This window comes from Pogona vitticeps, chromosome 4, assembly GCF_051106095.1.
Source record: "Pogona vitticeps strain Pit_001003342236 chromosome 4, PviZW2.1, whole genome shotgun sequence".
Lineage (NCBI taxonomy): Eukaryota > Metazoa > Chordata > Lepidosauria > Squamata > Agamidae > Pogona > Pogona vitticeps.
The window spans coordinates 52,506,764-52,528,604 of record NC_135786.1 but is presented as its reverse complement, the minus strand read 5'-3'; the positions used below and the strand labels follow the sequence as shown (position 1 = coordinate 52,528,604).

At 39.9% G+C, this 21,841-nt stretch overlaps 1 long non-coding RNA gene across 1 annotated transcript in view; it reads right to left on the bottom strand.

Moving 5' to 3' along the window:
* Positions 1-409: 409 nt before the first annotated feature.
* LOC140706589 (uncharacterized) overlaps positions 410-21,841 on the bottom strand; it is a 33,987-nt gene continuing 12,555 nt past the window's right edge. Inside the window, exons 2-3 of the long non-coding RNA XR_013545029.1 lie at positions 1,314-1,362; positions 410-1,039 (exon numbers count right to left, since the gene is read on the bottom strand). This is a non-coding gene — a long non-coding RNA (uncharacterized LOC140706589). The remainder of the gene's footprint in view (positions 1,040-1,313; positions 1,363-21,841) is intronic.

Below are 21,841 nucleotides of genomic sequence, written 5' to 3'. Positions count from 1 at the left end.
AAAGCAGAGACATCACATTGCCAACAAAAGTCCGAATAGTCAAAGCTATGGTTTTTCCTGTTGTGATGTATGGAAGTGAGAGCTGGACCATAAAGAAAGCTGACCGCCGAAGAATTGATGCCTTTGAATTGTGGTGCTGGAGGAGGCTCTTGAGAGTCCCCTGGACTGCAAGGAGAACAAACCTATCAATTCTAAAGGAAATCAACCCTGAGTGCTCCCTGGAAGGACAGATCCTGAAGCTGAGGCTCCAGTACTTTGGCCATCTAATGAGAAGAAAAGATTCCCTGGAAAAGACCCTGATGTTGGGAAAGTGTGATGGCAAGAGGAGAATGGGACGACCGAGGATGAGATGGCTGGACAGTGTCTGTGAGGCAACCAACATGAATTTGACACAATTCCAGGAGGCAGGGGAAGACAGGAGGGCCTGGCGTGCTCTGGTCCATGGGGTCACAAAGAGTCGGACACGACTAAACGACTAAATGAAATGAAATGAAATCTCTATCCTAGGGAACACAGCATATTTGAATTTTATGTGGCATGTAGGTACTGAAGCCAAGAGAGCTACAGAGAAAAAAAAGGAGCCATTTTGTTACTTGGTAGTGTATTTGTTTGCTGTTTCCTTAATTAAATTTGAAATATTTATTCCAAAAACCTTTAATAGACACTCAAAATAAACATTTAATTATAAATGCCCTAAATAAATTCTTGGAAGAACCTAAGGTCTGTCTACAGTAGAAAATCCAAATGGATCCAATTTGAAGTCACATCTGAAAAGCCAGTTTTCTCTGTGTTAATTCAGTTCAACCCAACTATACAGGATGCAGCAGATAGAGAAGAGGAAATCAACCTTGTTTACCACTTGTTAACCACTTGAAGATTATTTTCTCCATGCCTGGTGTCTGGGTCTTTCTTTCTTTCTTTCTTTCTTTCTTTCTTTCTTTCTTTCTTTCTTTCTTTCTTTCTTTCTTTCTTTCTTTCTTTCTTTCTTTCTTTCTTTCTTTCTTTCTTTCTTAGGCTTGCTGCTAGGACAGCTAGTTGGCTAAAGGAAGGGAATAGAGAGCAAGGAATTGGCAGAGGTACAGGAGGAAGTTTTCATTCAGCCTTGTTTCTAGTTTCTTAAGACAGCTGTACTCTGGCTCCAACCACAATGTTTAAATAGCTATTTGCATAGTAGTGACCAGCTCATTGTCTGGAAATTCATATTGTGCCTTTAAAATTCCTAATAAATTGGGAAAGAAGACAGTTGCAATTTTCCTTGTTTTTATTATCTTGGTAATTTATTCCCCCCTCCCCCATATATATGGATGACATACCTCAAGTCCTCCTTCCTATACAAAGGACAAATGGGGCCAATTGAAGAATCTGGGAAAGGAAAGATTGGGAGAAACTGCATTTATTTACAAAATAACTTTCCAGGTTCTATGTATTTCATATTAATAACATTCACATACAAACAGTTTAGAAGCAGATATCTGAAAAACATTTTTCTCTCCTATGAGCCTGTCCTGAACTAGAGTTCTTCAATGGAAGCACTCCTATATGGCCCATCACTCTAAGAGGCCAGATGAGCAGATATGCAAGACAGGACCTTTTTCTGTAGTAATATCTCAATTGTGGAATTACATGCAAAGTAAACTGAGGCTGAAACCTGAAAGGCAATGAGTATGTAAAGATCTCCAGATGTCCACCTGGCAATCTTGATGCTTCCATTTCATACGTCTATCATGCATTTGTTGCACTACAGAAGTAATGGCATTACCAGTTGTGCATTATTTTGAGAAAGCAATGCTATTACGTATTCTTGAAGGCTTTCATGGCCGGGATCCGATAGATGTTGTAGGTTTTTCAGGCTGTTTGGCCATGTTCTGGAGATTTTTCTTCCTAACATTTCGCCCATATCTGTGACCAGCATCACCAGAACACAGCCAAATGGCCCAGAAAACCTACAACAACCAATGTTATTATGTTCATACCTCCCCAAAGTAATTTGTTACAGTAAATGTCATTAACTGAGTTTCCAAACAGGCAAACAAACTATATTTTATCAGACTTAGGTTTTTAAAAATCATTTCCCCTTTTAGTCTATTTTTTAAAAAGAAGATTTGTTTGTATTTTGGTTTTATGTTTTGATCTTATTGTTCATTGATCTGGGAACCCTGGTGGGCAGAAAAACAATTTATAAATAAATAAATGAGAAGAAGTAACATGCAACATGCTGAAGGCAATGTCATGTCTGAAAATATTGTTTTGCTCTGAAAGTCCAGATTTAGTTCAGGAAAAACTAGCAGTTGTGCCAAATTTAGTAGTAAAACAGTTCTTCCAACATTACTTTGGCCACAGATTGGTAGCTGAAGCAGGCTGCTGTGTCCTGATTGGTTCCTAACCTTGAGGTTGAGTGGTACAGTATTTGGAATTCTACTAGTGTTAAGAGTTTATAATCAAACAGTTCTTATTTTTCCAATGTGGCACAGGGATTTAAAACTTCCATATCAATTGCATTTCACCAGCTCTTACCTGCATTTTCTTCCTGTCCTACTTTTGTATTGGTTTCTCTAGGAGGAGGTGAATTTGCACAGAAATTTGTTTGCACTTTTAATGTGCTTTTCCTAATGTATATGTTTATCTCTGTATTTTACCTAATTTACACATTTTCCTCATTTCCTAAAGCATCTTTGATCATATTTTTCCCAACTGTTTACACTTCAGCCATTAAGATTTTCAAACGCGTGCATAGTTCAGGGTATACTTTTCTTTCTTTTCTTTTCTCAATGCCCATGTAAACCTTGTAACTGTGTGCATGCTTCTTATGAGGTGCATTTCCTGTCACAAGTGGAAAGACATGTGAAAATGCTATTTCCCCTGAACCTGTTGAATCTAACAAAATTCTTTTTTAGCCTCTGATATGACAGTGCACTTTGGTGCTCAGCCATTTGGAGGAATGTTCTGTGAACTGGCCGCTTACAGTGAGACGATTGCAGCCATTGCTTTGATCACAGCTTCCATTTCTGAGGCTCTTGTCATCTCAGTAATGGCTGTAAGCAACTGATTCAGAGAATCACAGCAGGATACAACTGTTTGGAGGACGCAAGTGCTGATTGTTTGTGCAAGCTAGCCCTTAATAAAATTTAGCAGTTCCAGGAAAATAATTCCATAAAGGGGAAAAAAAAATCAGTTTAAAGGAAATCATCGAAACTATATCCCTACAGTCAAAGAAATTCAGAAAACAGATGAATCCTCCATCCTCACTGAAATCATGAGCACAATGATGCACCCTTATTCTACCTTTACTTCCACCCAAAATAAACATGACATCACAATCCCACTAGCTACTTCTCTCACTATAGAGCACATCATTAATGCTTTGGAAGAGCTGAAATGAAGAATCCTTAGTTTTGACAGGGATGATAAAAAGTTAACTAATCAGCTATTAACAATATTGTATCTAAAGCCATCCTAATGATGGGAAGGTATGAAGGCAAGAGGAGAAGGGGACGACAGAGGACAAGATGGTTGGTCATGAATTTGACCAACATGAATTTGACCAAACTCCAGGAGGCAGTGGAAGACAGGAGGGCCTGGCGTGCTGTGCTCCATGGGGTCACGAAGAGTCGCACACGACGAAACAACAACAAAAAAGCCACTGTACACTACATTCTACCTGCAATGGAGTTCACATTCTGCTTATTCTCAAAATGTATTGTCAATATTACGTTAGATCAGATAGGAAAGTGAACAGGCTATATTTTATTCTTGGGTTCCCTCTGCACCTGCAATCTTTGGGATGGCTTTCATATATTAACATTCTTCTTGTTTAAAGTGCTCCAGGGTAATGATTCCACACCCTGCATGACTACTATCAAAATGCACCGTTATAGCAATTTTGACCCTCTTAGCTAACTCACAGTCCACCATGTTATAAAATGGTTATGCCACTCAAGAAATGTAAATCTTCACTTTCACTGCAGCTAAAGACAAGGAAACATAACATTTCTTTTCCTTACCCATGGGGACGGTGAATGATTTCCTAGCATTTTTAACAAAGTTTAGGCAGAGACAAGAACGATGTTGCAAAATTTTGTGCAATATTGCTCAATTACACTATGCAACCAATTGCACATATTGTCCCAAAATTAAGATAATTGCTGAATCTGAAGCCTTAGATAGGTCTTTTGCATCCTTCGTATTAATCAGCCAGTCATCCAGTGCTTCTTTTGTGTATGTACACATGTGTATGCACACTTCCTTCTTAAAAGTAACAGATACCACCTTTAGAGAAGTTTTAGAAGAGATAGCCATGTTAGTGTGGGTAAGCTTATCAGGCAAAATCTGATTTGTTTCATGGATTTGTCCACTAAAGCTCACATTAAAATATAACAATTAGTCTTTAAGGTGCCACAACGATTTTGTCGTTGTTGTTGTTGTTGCTGTTGTTGTTGTTGTTGTTGTCGTCGTCGTCGTTGTCGTCGTCATCATCATTGTCATCTTTGTGTATTGCCTTATACATCTTAGGAGAAGAATCTGGAAACTACATTTTGTTACAGAAAAAGAGCAACTAGTAACATATCAGGCACAACTTTTAACATTGAGTGTGTTTGCTGAAGGAAGAACAGAGGAATCCCCAGTATCATTTTGGATTTAAGGATTATATCACACATTAAGGCAAAACTATATTTCCTCCTCTTACAACATTATCCCTCCAGGCAATGTAAATCTTTCACATAACATTCTTCCTTTTAAGGTTACACTGCTTCTAGATATGGAATCAGCATCTCATATATTGATGCCCAGAAACCACTTTTGGGGAGTGGTTATCTGAGTCAAAACCAGATATTTCTTAGGTTAAACATGAGCGCGCGCGCGCACACACACACACACACACACACATGCATGCACACATGCACGCACACACACAAACACACAGAAGTACTGAAAAAGTATCTCCATTTGTACAGTTTGGGAAACAGTACTAATAAGGATGTCAATTGTCATTAGAGATGGAAACTATGATGAAAGAGCAAAAAAGAGTGAATTCTCGTTTCTCCTTTGTTAAAGGATAGAGCTACCGTGTTTCCCCAAAAATAATACAGGGTCTTTTATTAATTTTTGCTCCAAAAAACACATTAGGGCTTATTTTCAGGGGATCTACATTTATCTACATAAATTTATATTTATTCAAATACAGTCCTGTCATCTTCTGGTAGCTGCACAATGGTGGAAGGCGGGCTTTCACTTAACTGGGGTTTATTTTGGAGGTAGGACTTACTGTATATTACGAGCATCCTGAAAACATCATACTAGGGCTTATTTTCAGGTTAGGTCTTATTTTCGGGAAAACAGGGTAATGCTATATGAAGCTTCCAAACCTGATTTTACCTGACAGTATTCTTTCCCATCCTAAATTAATGGTAGACAAAGCAAACACACACTGATTTTGGAATATCAGGAACTATACACCTGGATGAAACCAGGGTTATACCAAGCTCATCAATTAGAATTCTATCATGAAGTTCATTTTAGGACCTCCTCCCCTCCTCCCAAAAAAACATTTGTTTGACTGATTCAGCAGCAAATAAAACTTCTATGTAAGAAACTGATATAAAACTCAGAAGCTAATACTTTTCATTTCAAATATCTTGCATTTTGCCTTTTTTTTCAGGAGGGAGGAAGCCCCTTCTGTTGAGTATACAGCCTATAATTTCCTTGTCAGATCCTAGCCAGCAGGTCAGTGTTGTGACTGACTATGTGAGGATAGCTCCCTTAAGGGTAATTATACTAAATTCCCTTTTGAAGGACAGCTTTCTCTGGATATGATACAAGGCACTTGCTTCGCCCCCCCCCTCCATTCACTTAAATCTATAAATTCAGCATTTGTTACCAGAAACCAGCACTTAGAAATTTACTTTGATTCCAACTTCATGGTGAGTCTTGAAGAGGGATGTAATAACAATATTGTAGGCTAATCATGTAGCACCAACAACAGACTTGTTGGAAAGGGAAAACTGGAACAAGAAGCTCGGTGTATAGAATGGTTGTTTTCAAATGGTTGTTGGCAATGTACTGTATCATAATTTCTCGATCCTCCATTCTGCAATACAAAGAATGTACAGAAGAAAAAGGTCTATTTCTGAGATGGCAAGCAGGGAAGCTTCCATTTTGGAACTTCTGCAGGTGGAGAGAATGAAATGAGATAAGCCTTCATTCAAAATCTAAAGCACTTAGTGACTGACTAAGTGGCTGAAAAGTTTATGAGGGGTGAAATGTAAGTTCTGGATACAAGAATGGAAACTCTTCACAGTGAGATGAAAGAAGCAAGAAAAATGTTTCAGTGTTGGCATCTCTAAGATGTGAACTGTAAGTTACCAGTGAATGGAGATGTACTAGATCTAAAAATCCTGACATTAAGGACTATACAGAAATAAGACATTTAATTACCATGTCACATGGTTATGAGAAGAAAGCGGGGGGGGGTAATCCATTTCTCAAGTTATCGCTCTCTCATTTCTTAAGAATTCTTCTTTGTACTTTCAATTCTGGGTGACATTATTAAGATCTCCACAGTTACTTTTCCACATCTAGAATGTTCCCAAGGTAGAAGCTGCCATAAGTCCAGAAATCACCCATCAACAACAAACAGTTAAAAGGAAGAAAATACCCTCGAAATATCAATGCACTTTGGTAACAATAAACCCTGCTTTTAATTTATGCTAATATGTAGGGTTGTGGTGACAGTAAGAACAAAATTATAGAGTGGCTTTCTAGCTGGTAATTATCCCCCCATTTTCGTTGCTCGGGAAGATGGACACACAATTATGCTCTCTTGCTGTATATTAATACGGATTCTTGACATCTTCAGCAGACCTGGAGCTGTCATCGGGCTTTTTGTCTAGTTTAATTGAAAATTAATGGTTACTGTGTTACCACGGAAACCGTGGCAATGGACGCCAATAGCGCTCACATATCAAACAGGCACTGGTGGCATTGTCTGTCCCTGTTGACCTTGAAAGTTAAAAGAAAACTTGAGGGGGGGAGAAAGCCCCTCTGAAAACACAGGATTGAATATTGTGTATCAAAAGGAGGGGGGAAAGGATAGAGAAGGGATAGACTGAGGGATAGAGAATGAGAAAGAGTTTGGGGCTTTTTGTATCTCGGAGGGAGGGAGGAAGAAATAAAGGAGTGCTAAAATGAGAAGGGTCAGAGAGGCAAAGGGAGAAAAGCATCTGAGTACTGAAGCTTTATAGCCCATCCTCGTGAGGCACAGGAGACAGCTATTGGTATAGCCAACACTGATGTTCTGATAGAGCTTGGAAGGTGTATTGTAGCATAAAAATTCAGAGGACAGGCCTTAGCTAAGGAGTCACCACAGAACTGCCATAACATTACACAGATGATAATGATGGAGTGAACGAATTGTGTCTGATGGGCCATCAGTTTGAAGACATAACAAAAGAACTCAAATCAGTGGGGGTGGGGTGCAGAAGAAGAATGAAGGAATGGGAAAGATTGGGAAGTAAGTTAATGGTATGTACAGAAAGATAAGAGATCAAAAGAAATCACAGATTACAGGTTTGCATCAACTTTTAAGGCTGAGTGAATAAGAGCAAGAGAGGAAGGGAGGGAGAGACAAATGTGTGGTTCAGAGTTCACTTGATGTTTTTGGAAATTCTTCTCCTTTTGTTGTTGTTTTTTCAATGTTTTGCTGTTTTAGCAGTTGTTAGCTTGGTGGTTAGTAGTTTAAACAATGCCAAAATGTACATAAAGTCTGGCATTGCTTTCAACCTTTTTCAGAAGCCAAGAGTATTAAACTGTTTGGGGAAACAAAAAAAAATGCAGACCTAGAAAACAGATGAAGGAATTATGTGTGTGAGAAAGGGAGAGATCCCCAAAACCTCACGTTTTGTTTTTAAATCCTGAGTAACAAATTTGGTACCAGACTTGTTTTATTCTTATATGGGTTAATTCTTTTGCAGTAAAAGTGTCCTAAACCATGATCTGTCCAGATCCACTACTCAAGGTGATAATTATTTTTTTGTTTAGAACAGCTATTTGCACTGTAGGTAAGAATCTTTGAGCGTTTGCTTCTTTCATTGGTTTACAGGGAAGCTCTATATTTGAGTGATGCTTCCTGAACAAGGATTAAAACTATGGGGTTACCAGGTCTCAGTGGGAACTGAAGTCTTAGGGAATTGTTTTGTCTCCTCAAGTCTCCAGATGGGAAAACAGTTCTCAGCAAGAGCAAACTGGAGGAGGAAAGTGTTGATGGAGTGGGTGAATTCCTAGCTAGCACAAAAGCTCAGTGGCTTAGGTTTATAGGTATGCTGTACTTTCACAGCAGCAACATAGCAAAAAGCTAGTAGTGAGAGACGAGGACTAGGAGAAAGCTGCTAAGTGCATACACTTGAGCAAGAAAGGTGTGGAACATCAGCACAGTATTTGTGATCCTTCTTTTTGCACAAGTCCTATCAGCGGCAGCAGAAGACCCAGAATGAGACTCCCTCCCACCACCACGCTTTCCCTACATCTTAACAGCACCGTCTGGCCTGAAACAACTAAACAATTAAAGAATAATGGCAAACACTGCAGTTGCTAATGGTTGTTGTGGGTTTTTCAGGCTCTTTGGCCATGCTCTGAAGGTTGCTCTTCCTAACGTTTCGCCAGTCTCTGTGGCCAGCATCTTCAGAGGACAGGAGTAGCATCTTCAGAGGACAGGAGTAGCACTACTGTCCTCTGAAGATGCTGGCCACAGAGACTGGCAAAACGTCAGGAAGAACAACCTTCAGAACATGGCCAAAGAGCCCGAAAAACCCACAACAACCATTAGATCCCAGCCGTGAAAGCCTTTGTGAATACACTGCAGTTGTTGCTCACCATTTTACTCTAGGCTTACCTGCTCAGAGAACTCTTTCCCTTCAACTCTGGGTTGGCATATGATTTGATTAGTTGGGCTTTCTATGAATGCCTGTACCTCTTGTCTGGATCAACTTTGTGCCCATTTCTATAATTAGTTCTTGACCACTTCCCAGCCCTTGTATGACCCACTTCTATGGCCTCACAAGCACTCACCCTGGTTTCAGTTTGTGTCCCTGAAATCATAGGGAATGGGAGGCTGCTGCCTTGGCAATGAAACCTACAACATAATTCCTAGTTATAGTGCCATAACATTGTAAGGGTGCCATCATAATCTTAAACCAATATAGGTAGCTATGATCATATAATATGGGAAGGGAATTCCTTGTGCCAGCTAGCCATCTCTGTGTGTGTGGTGGTGGTGGTGGTGGTGTAAATCAAATTACTGGTCAGTTTAATTGGCTCATACAGTTTGGTCATGAGCTTCACCTGGTAGAGACTGAAACATTCCAGCTCTGCTTAGGAATCCATACATTTTATCAGTCAAGAAAGAGAAGGAGGCAGGAGAAAGGAAGAATACAAACTTGACCAGGAGAAGGACTGGGAAGAAACCTAAAGGCACTGGTCAATGGGAAGGGTGAGGCAATGAACAGGGACCAATATAAGAGAGCATAAGCAGTCTTTGAGAAAATGAAGAGGATTCCTATGCCAAAAGGCTGAATCCAGTGGGACCTGCCAATCAATGTAGGGTGGCCACTTTGTTATGTTCAACTGAGTCACTTCCAACTGATGTGATCCTATGAATGAATGAATGACTCCAAAAAGCTCTGCCATTAAGAGTTCTGCTAAGTCTTATGAACTAAAGGCCATTTTTATGATATGCTTGTGCACTGTGTGTAGGAGGGATGACAGAATGAAAGAATGTCAACATAGGTGTACAGCATTGCTGCATTTTAGATAGATGTTATAACTAACTTGTGTTAGTTGGTATAAGGACACTGTGTGACCAATTGTCACTGTTGCTTCCTTTCTGTACTGCTATTGTGCTTTAGATGTTCCTGGTCAGAGGAAGCATAGGATATCAACTAATAATGCTATTGTAAGATCCAGCATAGCAATAGTTATTGTAACCAGGCTATATTGTTGGCCTGTGTATCTCTTCTCCTCCTTCTTGACTCTCTGTGAGGTAGAGAATCTGCAAGCACATTGCTCCCACATGTTGCTGATATCAGTAAATATGTGTGCTCTGGATATGATGGACCTGATGAATTACTACACTTGGATATTTTTCCAGACTTCTCCCAGATGTGTGGAACTACATCTGTGCAAATACATAAAGCAGGGTGATAATCTAGGCTTGGTAAAAGCACATTTTTTGTGAACGTACCTCAGTAAAATTGGATATGGATGAATAAATCTCCTAGGCGGGTAACAAAGTCACATGAATACAGTGAAGAACATGTGATCCTTCAGCATTAGCCTACTGTGTGCCAAGAAACTGATTGTCTAATTCATGTCAAGGACATGGATTGCATGAAAATTGTATACAATGTGTTGGGAAGTTGCATTCAGAGAACAATAATTATTCCACAACTGTCTGTCCTGGGTCTAGAGATGTTCAACATTTTTATTAATAACTTGGATAAAGAAGTAGAGAATATGTTATTCAGATTTGCAGATAAGACAGTACAAAAATGAGAAGAGCTGTAAACACTACAGAAGACAGGATTAAAATTCAGAATGAAAAACCGAAAGACTGAGAGGATAATAATAAAATTAACTTCTACACAAGATGAATGTAATGTGTTTCACATTGACAAGAAAATGTAAATGTAGAAAGAATGTGGACTGGTTTGATTCTAGCATCATTGAGAAGGATTTTGGGTGATAGTATTAATTTCTTTGTTTTTCACAAAAAATTCTCCACCGCCTTTCTACAAGAGTGCTCAAAGTGGTTTACCTCAAAAAGATAAAGACCAAATTGTACTGACAGCAGGGAGTCAGAAGAAGGAAGAACAACATACAGACTGAAAATGGTGTGAAAGCATATCAAAACTTCACTGATTGGGAATGGAGTGTATAAAAATAAAATGACAGAGATAATACAATGTTGCTGAGAGCAGATGATCAACCAGCTTGCCTGCTGGATATTTCAGGGAAAAGGAAGTGGCCTCTTCCCTAAAATATCCTGGAGAGTACAGTTTTTGCACTGAAACTCCTGGAAATTTCTGAAAAAATCTTAAAGGTGGGATTGTGCGGAAGCCACACTTGTTTATTCAGAGATGAGAAACAAAGTTTTTAGACTGCACCACCCAGAATGGTGTAGTTTACTAATGGGGGGCGATCTTCTGGAGTCCATTAATTAACACTATTGTCATAAGTCATAAGTTACTTGGTAAGAGGATACTCTGGAAGTTACTTGGTAACAGGATACTCTTATCAGGATACTCTGGAAGTTCAGAAAGCTTCCCATTCCCTGAAGGGCACCAACATAGTGGAACAGCTAGAACACTTTCCTAGTGTTTCAAGAAGTTTGCATCAGAGATTAGAAATATTAATGTTTTGGACAACTTCTCCCAGAATACCCACTAACCATGCTGGCCAAGATATGCTCAGAAATGATGTCCACAATCATAACAGGGAAAGAAGAAACTTGTATTAATAGGTTATCAGAAAATCAAACTGTTCCTATGTCCATTTTAATCAATCTGAGAACCTGTAAAATCTTTATTTAAAGCTGTCAGTTGAAACCTAACTAAAGCCCATAATGGGGTTCAGAGGGCAGGTACTATGGCAGAACAAAAATGGATCTCTCTCCTGTGCACTGCACTAGACTGAGATGGAGCAATTCACACACGAAGCTGCCCTGATGTATGTCCTACCTCTCACCTAATCATCAATAATTTGACCGGGTTGTGGAGCAGAATGAGCCAAAGAATGAATAGCTGCATCCACCAAAGGAAACATTAAGAGAAGCCCCACATGGATTGCTTTAATAAACAATTCATCAGGCTACTAAAGTACGCAAATGACAACCCCATTATTTTGGATCTCCAGAGAGGAGCACATTTGGCCTATCAGATGAAACTCCTGTTTAAGTCAGCAGGGAAAAACTCTGGCAGGTTTTGTATGGAAATACTACACAAATCAGCCTTCAATTCCTAACCTCTCAAGACCTAAGAGTGCTAAGTCAGAAATGAAAAGAAAAAATCCCAAATCACATAAGCAAAGTATTTTCAGTACAGAGCTGGTCCATGGCCTCCTTCAAGATCGATTCCTCACTTAGTAAGAATTAAATCATTATTTCTCAGATTTAATCTGTTGAATATTTCCAAATATTTCAACATCTTTGCAAAATTTTCTTAAACAATTCTTGTGGTTGGAAGCCAAAGACACTTTTGGCAGAGATTTTATTTTTACAGTGGTATTAAAGATAGTTCAGATGCAAGCAATTTGGTTGCTATTGATACCCACCAATTTATTCATTTAACAATGGAAGCTTTGATACCTCTTCTTTTGAAAAATGCCAGCAGCATTTATAAAAGCCATTATGGCCAAAGAAAGCAGGTAAGTTACACAATTGTTCTTTCGCTTAATAATATTACACTGGCATCAATGTGTGGCAATGGCAACAGAACTAGACTGAAATATGGGGATTCCGTGTTCAAATTCCACTTTTAGACTAATAAGCAGAGGGATGGAACACCAGACATTCAGTTCCCAGTATGCCTCACATGAGAACAGCCAGCCAGTGTAGCCTTGGGCAAGCTGCACAGCCCTAGAATGGCAGCAGCAGAAGAGACTGGTAAACCCACTTCTGAGTACTTGATACCTAGAAAACACTGGCAAGGGTTGCCACAAATCAGAATCGACTTGACATGTAATTACTAATCAAAATGAGCTTATAGATACGACTAAGTATATTCATGGTATAGTAAAAGGAGAAAGTTGTGTCTTCCAGAAAATCCATCCAGGTGTATAGAAGTCCCTAGAGCTAGCCTTTGTGTGTTCAAGTGCGCTGAAGGACAATATGGAGGCACTCTTGTGCTCAGCCACTACAGATGAAGAAGAACAAAACCTAAACTATAGCCCTGAAAAAGGCAAAAGTGATTTAAGAAGCAAGTGATCTAAAGGCAGAAATCTACAAGTGATCACTTACAGAAAACCAAGAGAAGCCAAGATTAATCCCATTTGACTACCTGTCCATCGATCCTCCCCTGCTGAAGTTACTTGTTGCCATACTTACGTTAACAATCAGTGAGTTCAAAGAATACCAGTTAATAATTGTTTTATTTCACCTCTCTTATTGCTTCCTTTTCTGGCAGAATTTGCTCTGCTTCAGTTTTGTAGTTTTGGACCGTGTTGCAAAGCCACTGTGATTACGGCTGTTGACATGCTAAAGTCTGGTTCACACAACCCATGTTCACTGAAGTACAAGCCAAGTATCAAGTGATGGCTTGCATGTGGGAACAGACCATTGCAAATAAAACATCAAAGAGAAAATTTAACTATCTGCTCCAGTCACCTCAAAGATACTGCTGTTCAGTGGTGTCTGTTTGCAGTTTAAGCTGCCAAGCATTAAGTGTGCAGTAATCAATGAGATGTATGTGCCTCGTGCACCAGCCAGCCCTCAGAAGCTGTGAACTCTCTGAGTTTTGCCAGCCTGTTTCTGTTAACACAAGCCTTTGGCTGTGGCAGAAGCTACGTGGTATTTAGGCAAACACCGTGGCCTTTCATGAAGGTGATCTCAGGCTTTTTAAAGTCAAATGTCCAGGGAGTCAATCTTCCTTTAGAACAAACAGCAAGACAAACACAACAGAAGCACGCCTGAAAGCCAGAATCTTTTTTCATTTCCCCAGCATCCCTGATCTCAACCTTAATCCCCGCTCAGAATCCTGTCAGCCCGACTGTTCTAGAACTGACATTGCTGCAGGCATCCTCTCTGCTGACTTGCCTCAGATCTGCCTCCTCCTGGGATTGCTAAAGAGGACTTAGAGATTTCTGTGTTACCGGATGATTCACTCCGTGCCCTCAAGCAAAGCGCTGGGGATCCCTTGGGGGGTGGGGTGGGGGGGAGTAGGGGTGTACTGAAGTGCCGTCCCACTGAAGGGAAGGCAGGTTATATGCCATAGAAGAGCTGCTTGACTTACAGAAATGAATAACAGGAGATGATGCAGTTCTATTAACTGTAACAGTATGCCAGTCCCATTGGTGTGGCTGCCCTTTTCTTCCTCAGAGAAAAGGGAGATTGATGTTCTGACCTATTTTGGAATAATAATTTGTAGGTGGAGATCTTTCAGCAGATGTTATATCAGTAGTGTTGTCTGTTAATACTTCAGTGTCTGTGGATTTTGACATAAGTTATACCTTTTTTGTTGCTATTAATATTGACTTTTTAAAAAAGAAGTACAGTATATTACATTACTTTTGCTTTCAAACAGCATGCGCTTGGTATGAGAGAAAATTGAGATGTTTGAAATAGGCAGTGAAACATATAAAACAATGTCCAATAAATCAGTGTTACAGTGGGAAATCTTTTCACTTCACTTTAATTTTTTTTTTTATAGGAGGAAAAGTGCCTACTGATCCAATGTAGGTTGGCCATTTGCAATATTATTTATCACACTTTTATCCTCCATTTGGATAGAGATTGGATGCAAGGCCCTCCTTTTTTTCCATCTTGTCTTCACAGCAACAACCCTGTACAAACAGGTCAAGATGAGACAGAATGAATGCTCCAAGATCAACCAGTGTGTTTCATGGCTAAATAGGGACTAGAATCTTGATTACCCAATTCTCACTCAAACATGATAACCATTACACTGCACTGCCTTTCAGAAATCATTTGTCCTTTATGTGGCCTTGTGGGTATGCCAGTGTTTGGTTATTCTTTCCCATGGTAAACATATAATATGTTTACATAAGAAACACCTATCTTATGGTAAGTACTTGGGGACAGGTATCTGAGAGCTATGAACTTCCTGATGTGTATCCACTGTGTTTATCTGTTGTTTCATGCTCTGTTTTAGCAAAGTGAAGGTAGTAAGCCTATAAAGCAGAGATGAGAAACTTGTAGTTCTCCAGCTGCCGTTAGACTCTCCCAGCCTCTCACCCCTGGATATCCTAACTAGGGTTGGTGAGATCTGTAGGCCAGAAACATCTGGAGGAAGGTATTACAACCACCTGCTGCAAAGCTTTCCTCTTTTGCTTGCTGTGCTTTAAAAAAAGCATTGTAGTACTTTCCAGCCTCTTCCTTTTCTGGATTTAGAAGTGATGCAGCTGCTCAAATTTAGCTATTCTTGTCACTGGGTTGGAGGGAGGGGAATAACAGCATAAAAGAAGCTGCTACAATTGGAATTCACGCTATTTCTGAGGTTTATTCATTTTTCTCGGTAATTGCAGTTGTGGCAGTATTACACCCAACAGTTAAAGTTAACAGCCTGGCGTTGGTGCAACAGACTACTACTATGTCAGGAAGACCAATTACATGTGTCTGGTATGGTTCCAGAGCTAGACCAAGCCACCACCATGTCAGCAGCTACAGCATTAGACTAATCAAGAGGCTGTTGTCCCAAGTACCATTTTCTCAGTTCTGAGGTGGCTTATTGCTTTATCTTCCATGTATGAGGGCCAAACTAAATCTGACATTTAAATGGTTGAACTCCTCTTTGCCTATAATATGTTAAGATGCAAATACTGTAGTCCCCATCAGTGGAGTGGGGGAAGAATTATTGTCCAGTTAACAGCAGGTGTGAAGGAAGAATTTAATCCATTCCTTCCCTGCTTTGGTTTTAAAGAAAATCTTTCCTCTGAATCTGGTATTTCCTTTGCAGAGATGGAGGGAGAGAACTCCCTTTTAGGAGACTTATAACTATGTGTTCACAATTGTTTGGGTGTGGACTGCAGTGGCATCTTTGGCAGGTGGTTTTGAGACCCAGAAGAAATCACACTGGTGGACTGAACACATACTGCTTGTTTGGAAACTGAAAAATCAAAAGCCTTTCTAATTACAAAAAGTACCAGGCTCATAGGTTAAGCAGATTTTCTCAATAAAAGTCAGCCAAGCTGAACATGAAAAACTCCCCAGTAAACATTCTAGCTAAGCCTTAAAACAAAATGAATATTTTTGCAGATCATTTCCCAAGTTCTTTGCACTTTCATCCCTCTGTGTTTAGGCTGATTTCTCTTGTAACTTGGTTTCACTCTGGGAAGGAGTGGCACAGACAAAAAGAACTATCTGGGTGTGTAGAAAATAAATTAATGCAACATGACAAACATTGATGGGTGATAGATATGGGAAGGAGTACTGCCACATATAGGGGGCCTCTGCTCTTCTGATATTTACTAAGACTTTGCTCCCTGAGGTACAAAACTTTAAAAAGTTTCTGTGGAGCATAAGTGTGCAGGAGATACACAGTATACATGTTATCAGAAACCCTTGCTAACCATTATTTTCAAAAAGACTGTCCCTTCTGCTTTGCCTGAATTGTGATAGCTTGATCTTTATCTCATGACAAATGTTCAATGTGCTCTTCACACTTTAGTCCACCAAAACCCTTTTCTGTTACCTTCCTTATACATATGCAAAGCTCTCACTGAAGCTAACAGATATATTAGGAAACCCTTTGCTTTTGTGCTAGTTAAGGTTTCAGTCAAAAGGCGGACTTCACCCTAATGCAATGTAATGATGGTGTCATTCTTCTTGTATCTCAGAAGTTGGTCCTTAAGAAAGTTCATGGGCACATGTGATTAGGGCTGGGTTAGCTCGCTGCTTTGGTAACAGACTAGTAGAGCTTCTCATTTTCCAAATCACTGGTTCAGATCCAGCAAGATAGGTGTCACCATTAATCAATCCTCTAATTAAATATCAATCTCCATTGAGAACTGTATGTGTCATCATGTGAGTATAAAAGTATCATTTTGTTCACAATTGAAAGCTCTCTCCACAGAGGTTCGCTGAAGAATGAAATGACCAGTACATAAAATATATGGTCCACTTTTGCAAAATCATTTGTTCTACATACATGTTTTAGTCTTATTTTACATGCCAATGTCAGCCAACTTTATGGTGACAGAATATGCAAGGCAAACCCCCTCAGACATTGTAGTCTGCAGTTATTAAGGCTCTATCTTCATTGGACTCCTCCCTATTGGAAGGGGAAGGCGTGGCAGGTATGCTGATGTTTCCTTCCTGGGTTTAGCGTTTGCCTGAAAGAATCCAACAGACAACCCTTGCTTACAACAGAAATAATAAGATTTCAACCCTCTGGTTCCAGAACTGAAGAACAGCAAACTAAAAAGTCCTCCCTTCTATACAGTGTGTGGTTTTTACCATTTAAAAAGGAATTCATTGTTTTATTCATTACTTTGGTGGGGCAATAGCCTGTTATCATTAGTCTAATTGCCATTCAGGAAAGCAATCCAACAAATTATTTATTATTAACACAGCACTATTACCATTACCATTACACCACAGACGAATGCAGGAAAATGGTCTCAGTTCCTGAAGAAAAGCCCCAAAGCACCTCTTTCCATCTTTAAACATTAAAAATTACAGGCACAGGATTAGCAATATTATGAAATAAAGTAACAGATTAAATAGATGCTGCTCATTCATGACGCTGTGTTACCTGGCAAACATCAGAACGTTTCTTGCTAAGATGATAGTTCTAATGAAGAAAAACAATTGAATTTATTTCATGAAAACTTGTGTGTGAGATAGCTTTTATGGTGTATTCCATCCTACTAAATCTAAACAGAGTCCCACTAAATTCAGTGGGAGTGGGATTTACTAATCCCACTACAGTGGCACCTTGACGTATGAACATCGCCACTTGCAAATGTTTCAAGTTCGCAAAATGTTGCTTCGACTTGCAAACGGAGCGTTGACTTACAAACAACAACAAAAAACTTTCCTGCCCTTTTTTTGACCTAAGTTCATCTTAGGTCAAAAGAAGAAAAAAATTTAAAAAATCCTTCCCCTGTTGGTAGAGTCCGGATTAACCGGCTTTGCATTAGTTCCTAAGGGAACTAATGCTTCGACATAAGAACAGCGTCTCGATTTAAGAATGAAAAACAGCCAGTACAGATTAAATGGTTTTCAATGCATTCCTATGGAAAAGTTTGCCTCGACTTACAAACTTTTCGACATACGAATGTCGTTCTAATACGGATTAAGTTCGTAAGTCGAGTTGCCACTGTACGTGTAACAGGACTTGGGTGGAGACTTAGACAATGATCTATCCATCTCACCTTGATGTTTTAGGTGTTAACTGGGAGCAAAGAAACGGATCTACTTTGGCATACAACTCAGCAAATACAAAGGCATGCTTAAGGTAGTTTTTCTCCGCTTTGGCTGTCCAGATTTTCAGGAGGCACAGTTAGACCAAATCTGCCTTAAAACTTCCTCTCCTCTTCGCCCCTCCTTTGGTCATGCAGCCCCAACACTAGATTAGCAAGCCTTTAAAGCGGGGGGGGGGCAACAAGAAGAGAAGATTAAAGCAAAACTAGGCACCACATGTGGGGAGGAAAGGACTCAAATGTCAGCTAGTGACCCTGCTGACTTGACTCTCTCACTGCTGTTGGAGCCAGATGGAATGGCTTTACACACCTTCACATCAGCTCAAGTGATCACATAGACTGAACTGATATGAAGGCATTCTGTCCCCAAAAAGTAAACATCCCAGTGGCAGAGGGGAAAAGAATGGGTGGGTGGAGGGAGAGAGGGAGAGGGAGAGAGAGAGAGAGAGGAGGGGCTTTTAGCTGATTCACATGGACTTTTAAACATTATCTAGTCAATAGAAAATACTGAATGCAAACCAGACCGTCCCATCTCAGGACATTTTCCACATTATTTGTTAATGTAGTAACCGTGAGTTGTGAACAAGGGATAGGCTGTTCTCTGTCTTATATGCGAGTAGGCTGGATGTCATCATGGTGGTTAAGAAAGACTATGAATCAGGGAATCCTTGGTCTGAAACTTGACCTTGCCTGCACTCACCAGGTAGTAAGTCGGTACTCTTTCAGCCTCCTTTGGCTCTACCGAAATAATATTACTCACTTGCATGGTGATTATAAGAATAACAAAGACCTTGTGTATAAAGTGCTGTGAGTGTTTGAAAGTATGAAGCAAATGGTTACTCTTACACATAATTATTTTGTTTGGAATTTTAACCCAGATCACTTTTCCAGCACAATGTTTGCTGGAATACATTAACTGTGATTAGAAATAATAATAGGACTGTGGGTATTCTGTCCTTAAACTGGGGAAAAAAACACCCACTACTCTGAACCAGTGTAAATCAAGGGCTCTGCCAATACATGCTAGATTCTATGTCAAAATTATGTGCATAATGTGTATTATGGTTTTGCATTATTGTTCTGTCTTGCTTAGTGATGTGGAAGGCACTACACATCTATTAGTTCCTGTGCTGGTTGTGGAGGTTGCATAGCAGATTTCCCACAGACATTCTCAAGCCTTTATTCACAGCTACAAGGACTTACAGTTGCTGAGAAAGAAAGAAAAAGTCGAGATTCTCAGGAAGCTAAATTCTGAGTCCAACAGCTCCTAGATTTTATCTGACTGCATAATGATAGTGATAAGTGATTAGACCATTTATTCACTTTCTATAGTTACATACTATTGATACTAGCCCTCTCATCCACACATATTTAATAAATTTCAGATATGGGGACAGAAATGAAGAACCTTTGCCCTTTGGACTATATGATCCTGCTGACTGGATTTTTCATGCCTGTACTGTGAGACATTATTCTGGGTTTAGTTTAACAAACTGCGTCACATAGAATTACACATAGCAGACGTTATCTTAATTGGAGTGGATTTATCATCTTTTGCTTTAATTGACCAGAAATGAATGACAAGGAACAAGGAAGACTTATCAGCAGAATCATATATAGGCTAACATCATCCTGACCCTGTTTGACTTCCTAGTTGAATGTCATCACTCAGTATCATGCATTTGATCTGCATGGTACTGATACTTATGACTTTTAAGTGGAGCTGATAACCTATAATAGTTAAAGATTTATAACAGAAAGCAGAGAGATTTACAGATGTGTGAAACAAACAGTATGATTGAAGCACAAACTGTGCATCCATGTGTGTGACTGAATGAGTAAGTGAGGAGGATATGGTTTATACATACTACACTGAGACCTCCCTACACGAATGCTCATGAAGTCTCTAGAGGGTTTGATCAATTCAACAAGGATGTGTTTTTGCTAAACTTAATGGATGTAATTCAAACATAATGCAGGCTTCTAAACTGTAGTTACACAGACTAGGTCTCATATCCAACATTCAGTACAAGATATAAAAATACTGTATATGAACAAACTGGAATCAGAACCTGGTGTATGGTGAACAGTGTTTAGGTCAGCAGGTCTGGCTGAAGAATGCTGGACACAGAGATACATGAAGTTGATTCAACTGGGTGGGGCAGGACAGTTCTGAAACAATGTAGAGCAGTGGCCCCCAATCTTTTCTGAACCGCAAACCAGTTGGGATGGGTGGGGTCTGTGTGCAGGGGGTGGGGCACCCCCTTGCACTCACTGAAGGGTAGGGTGCGATTGCATGCATGCACGGAGGGGGGGCACACTGAAGGAGGGGTGGGGTGCACTCACATGCATGCGCGGAGGGACTTGGTGTGCTCACGGAGGGGCAGGGCACCTGTGCATGTGGGTGACAGGCCATGCATGTGGGTGGGGGTGTGTGTGGGGTGCATGCAGGGGGGGCGGGAGAGCTGTCATGGCCACAGACTGGAACCAGGGGTTGGAGACCCCTGATGTGGAGGACTCAGTTATTAGCAGAGCTTAGAAATATGGCTTTCTGGAGTAAAACTCAATTTTCCTCAGCATCATGCTGCATCATAGAGTGTTCATAATAAGGAAAATTTAGCAGGGATTTACTATTGCTACTTTCTGTGCAATACTAACAAAAACTTGAGTATCACCACTGTTTCCTCCTCCTCTCATGTCACCTTCAGCTACTGTTGCTACCCAGTAGCTGCCTTGAAGATGCATCTTAGTCTGGCATCTCCTCTATGACCATTCTGTCTTGGGTGACCATGCCAGGAGTCCAGGCTCATAATGGAGTCTGTTCTCCTGCTGGCATTGCTTTCAGCCTCACTGACACACTCAAGCCCTTTCTCCACATGAAGGTGTGCATCTAAGTAGGAGAAGATAGATAGATAGATAGATAGATAGATAGATAGATAGATAGATAGATAGATAGATAGATAGATAGATAGATAGATAGATAGATAGATAGATAGATAGATAGATAGACAGACAGACAGACAGACAGACAGACAGACAGACAGACAGACAGACAGATAGATTGATTGATTGATTGATTGATTGATTGATTGATTGATTGATTGATTGAGTCCACAGACTATCAACATGCAATATACATTTCAATCCCCAAGAAAGGAGATGCTAAGGAGTGCAGTAACTACAAGACCATTGGTCTAATTTCCCATGCAAGCAAAGTGATGCTCAAGATGTTGTTAGAAGGTGTTTTACTTTATGTGGAATGAGAAATGCCTGATGCTCAAGCTAGATTCCAAAAAGGAAGGGCCATTCAATATTACATTGCTAATATTCATTGGCTACTGGAGAAGGCTACCAAAGAATTGCGGAAAAAGATCAGTATATCCTTGACAGACTACAGTAAACCCTTTGACTGTGCAGATCATGAGAAACTATCAGTTGCTCTGAAAGAAGTGAATGTGCCTTAGCACTTGATTGTCCTGATGTGTTACTTGTATTGTGGACAAAAAGCTACAGTTCGGACAGAATATGGAGAGACAAAATGGTTTCCTACAGGCAAAGGTGTCATACAAGGGTACATTTTATATCCTTATCTGTTCAATTTGCATGCAGAACATATATGGAAAGCCAGACTAGATTCAGATGAAGGAGCAGTGAAAATTAGTGGAAGAAACTACAATAATTTAAGATATGCAAATAA